The sequence below is a fragment of the Lactuca serriola genome, chromosome 4, assembly GCF_051521515.1.
Source record: "Lactuca serriola cultivar US96UC23 chromosome 4, Lser_US96UC23_V15, whole genome shotgun sequence".
NCBI classification, from domain to species: domain Eukaryota; kingdom Viridiplantae; phylum Streptophyta; class Magnoliopsida; order Asterales; family Asteraceae; genus Lactuca; species Lactuca serriola.
Genome location: NC_136411.1, coordinates 281,189,760 through 281,193,975, shown reverse-complemented (window position 1 = coordinate 281,193,975; position 4,216 = coordinate 281,189,760). Strand labels below are relative to the sequence as shown.

At 37.2% G+C, this 4,216-nt stretch overlaps 1 long non-coding RNA gene across 1 annotated transcript; it reads left to right on the top strand.

Moving 5' to 3' along the window:
* The first annotated feature begins 2,641 nt into the window (after window positions 1-2,641).
* LOC145100621 (uncharacterized) lies at window positions 2,642-3,848 on the top strand. Its single transcript, XR_013705164.1, has 3 exons — window positions 2,642-3,269; window positions 3,591-3,682; window positions 3,774-3,848. It is a non-coding gene; the product is annotated as an uncharacterized LOC145100621 (long non-coding RNA).
* The last annotated feature ends 368 nt before the right edge of the window (window positions 3,849-4,216 follow it).

Sequence of the window (4,216 nt, the reverse complement as noted above, 5' to 3'; positions counted from 1 at the left end):
CCTGCTGTTGTGGGGGGTACTTCACAGTGCACCTGCTTTTGTTCTGGGATGGAGCCTACGATCTGATTCTTGTTTGTTTGTGCGTTCTATTGCATTGGATTTTACCCGCCATGCTCTTCCTCCTGCCACCGTAGAGGATATGAATTCAATGAGCAACGCTGTCTTGGCTCATAACCTTGCCTATGTCGCTGCGTAGGCCATGACATACTTGGCCGCTGGGTCTCGACGTGTGCAGCAGCTCGGCAAATTGGAGCATGCACATTCTGCTCTTGCAGCGAGCGAAGCTGCTTTGAGGGGTGAGGTAGCAGACCTTGGTGCCACCGTTCATCAGTTGGAGTGTGAAAACAAGTCTTTGGTGTCGGAGAAATCAGTGCTGGAAGATGTTTGGAGTGCTCTGGAGGCCCAGGTGGAATATCTGACCTAGGCAAATGAAGGTTTAATGATACAGAATGAAAGTCTGGAGCCGGACCTTGTCGACCGTGAAAGCAAGTTGGAGGTGTCAAGTGTTGATCATAGTTGGCTACTCCAGGTTGGCCTTGTGCGTGTGATGGACAAGATTATTGAGCATCCCGAGTTTACCAGTGGTATTAGCCGTATTTGTCACACCCCTGGCCAAGGCGGAACACACCGGGAGTGGGACTAAGCTCATGGATCACAGATAAACTGAATATATAGCACAAGTACAATGATAAAAAAATCTGCATTTGTATTCCATCATTAAGTTTGAATACAAGGTTCTTACATATAATAATAGTACAGTAGTTGCCTTAAACAGGTAAGCAGATATCAAAAACAAGCTAGCTCGGTCGTCTAATCCACAGCTAATCTTCTGTCTGAACGCCTAGCTAATGATCCCCTAAGAATACGTGTAATTTTGAAAGTCAACACAAAGATTGGTGAGTGTCACATGTTTTCTGCTTAACCGCAGTAATACTTTCAAAAAGTCCAAAAAGTATTTTTTTTGTATGTATAACAACAATTAAAATAGTGTTTGCAATGAGTCTTTAAAAGCCAAAATGTATAGTTTGTATAAATAAACCCATACGTAAAACTGTGTTTGTAATGAATCTTGATAGCCAAAACGTTATGTTCCATAAGTAATTCCATACTTAAAAAAACGTTTTGAAAGCAACCAAATCCATGGTTGTACGGGTAACAAATAAAGTTTTCTGCCAAGGTTGTACTCAACATCCGTAGATACGGATAAACAAACATACGGATATACGGATAAAGTTATCTGCCAAGGTTGAACTTAACAAACGCATATACGGATAAACAGATAGACAACAAGTATATTTGATAAGCATACACGTAAGGTGTACAATACTTGTTTAAACAATTGATGAAACTCAGTATAGTGTACACAAGCACATGTATGAGCCTAAGATACAAGTTCTATAACTTGTATAAATGTATAAACCTATATATTTCTATAATAAAGAGACATGCGGATATACGGATAAAGTTATCTGCCAAAGTTGAACTTAACAACCGCAGATACGGATAAACGGATAAACAACAGGTATATTTGATAAGCATACACGTAAAGTGTATGATACTTGTTTAAACAGTTGACAATACCTAGTATAGTGTACACAAACACATGTATATGCCTATGATACAAGTTCTAAAACTTGTATAAATATGTAAACCTATATATTGTTGTGCACATATGAGGTATATTGAAACTACCAAGTTAATAACCGTATGTAGAGTCATAGCACATTTGTAGTCGAAATGCATATGTTATTTTTATTAGTTGTATTATTCTAACAACAAAACATATATAAATATTAATGTTTTAAAACGATTTTCTTTACTTAACATGTAAATGTTTAAAAAAAATCATTTCCCAAACTGATAAAGTGTTTACACAAAACATTAATATTTCATGTGCATTTTGTATGATAAATATTTCTTAGTATACGTACTGCCATTGTACAGAGGAGGGCCAGACATGAAACATCGGAGGGCAGGATCATTTTTGCATTTAAGCACTTTTGAAATTCAACAACCCAGACGGCCCTTCAAAACAGATTCCTCGTACCGTAAGTAGTAGAGTAATAATTAACATTTTTGTGTCATTTATATTGCATAAAAATGATGATGTTGTTTGTATACACAAAACATTTAGAAAATATATATAATATATACTACATGTATCCCCCCCCTTCCCCGAAAATAAGTAGAAATGGGGCCGTAACACTCACCTTAATGTACGATTTGGTGAGTACGTGATGTGAAAAAAGTCGTGACATATTGTCGTGAACACGATACTCCAAGATAAATTTAGTTTCCTAAGAAAATGTTAACATAAATTAATATATGAAGGGATGTTTGGTAATTTAATTAAAACATAGGACCCATTTACTAATTTAAATAAATGAAATAGGATCAAAATTACTAAACATTTCCAACTAAGGGGCTGTTTTGAACATTTGGTATAAAAGTTTGGGTGTGAGGACTTGTTTTGTAAAGACTTTCTCAAGGAGGGGGATGGGAATTATTTTGGAAATGAAGTTTAAAAGGTTTTTGGACATTTTTGACAAGAAATTTCGAGAGGGGGTAGGATTTAAACAATTTAAAAGGAAGTTTAATTTTTGATGCATCTTCTTCCCTGTACACATGCTTGAAGGCCGATGAAGAAAAAAAAATTAAAATTGGACTTCGTTTGGCTGTGACGATCAACAGAACAATTCACAAAAATAATAAATTTTTTGGTGGTGTATAGTACATACGAAGCAGCACAACAGCACAGTCGATGGGTGGCAGGATCTCCGGCAGTGGGTGGCGATCGAGGGATGGCAGTGAGCTTCCGGCAGCCTCTTGCTGCCGTTTTCTGGCGTCGTTTGGCAGCTGATCGATAGGAGGGAGTGAAGGCAGCTGCTGGGGGTGATCAAAGTGGTTTTTTGAGGCTATTGGTTCGACGTAACTGGAAGCAAAGCGGAGGTTGGCTGCAGGGCCGGCCCATGGGCCTGGGTAAGCTAGGCGACCGCCCCCGGCCCCCAAATGCCATAGGGCCCCCATTTTATATCTCTTATATTAATTGTATAACATTAGCCCATTAGGTTTAAGCTTATTGGACTCAATACAACAATACTCCGTCCGTCTCTCTTATCAGCGTGTGTCACTGCGTCGTCAACCAAAAAGAAAGCGGGAGGAAGAGGAATCAGGAACGACTGGGCATCCGAGAGTGCCGACTTCCAAGGCGCAATTAAATCTTCAACGATCGGCTATGGAAAATCGAAACGTTTTCTCCGGATTCTAAAGTAAGCAACGGTTATTTCTTCTTTAGTTTCAGTTGAATCGATCTCTTATTTCTTCCTCAATTCTCCCTTTTCTAATTTCTGATTAGGCGATTTAGTGCCTCTGATTGCTTCTCCTTCTACGATTTCTTCCCTAATTCTCCCTTTTCTACCCATTATTGCCTTCTATTTTCGATTTTCAAGTTTAATTTTTTTTTTCTGCAATAGAACTAAACCATTGAGAATCTGACCACTGAGTCGTCACAGTCTCACGGACGAAGACAATATCATTCGAAGAAGCATTAATCCCACATAGTCGTTTATCGTTGTCTCGTTGTCTCACAGACGAAGACAATATCATTCGAAGAAGCATTAATTCAACAGAATCGTTTATCGTTGTCTCGTTGTCTTCTGAATCTTTTTCTTTATTTTTATCTGTAAGTTCTAATTTCTAGCATCTATATTTCTTATTTTTCTGTGATTTTCTATTTTTTATGAATCTGATATTCATAATTTTATGCTTTGTAGAATCAATCCAAGAAAATGACCTTCTGATTGTGTGATTGTAAATCCTTGTAACTCACTAACTCTGATTCTATAACTGTAAGTAGCCTTCTCGGTTTGTTTTAGAGATAATTTATTACTTATTTGCTTAATTTCAGTTGTTTAATGTTAATATTTTTAATCTGATTTTTTTTTAAACTTCAGAATTTTCTGTTGTAGCTGTGGAGGTCATTTACAGCATCAACAATTTACCAATTACCATCTAGGCATCACTTGCAGTAGGTACAAAGAACAAGAACCCTTCTTTTATTATTTGTTATCTGCTTGCTTGTTGTTTGTCTGATTGCCTCTTATCACTCTATTGAATATGCATCCTAGAAAGTATATGTCTGGAAGTGAAAAACGAAAGAAAAAACAAAAAATTGAACAAGATAATGAAACTCAAAAACGGTCTATGCACAAGTTTT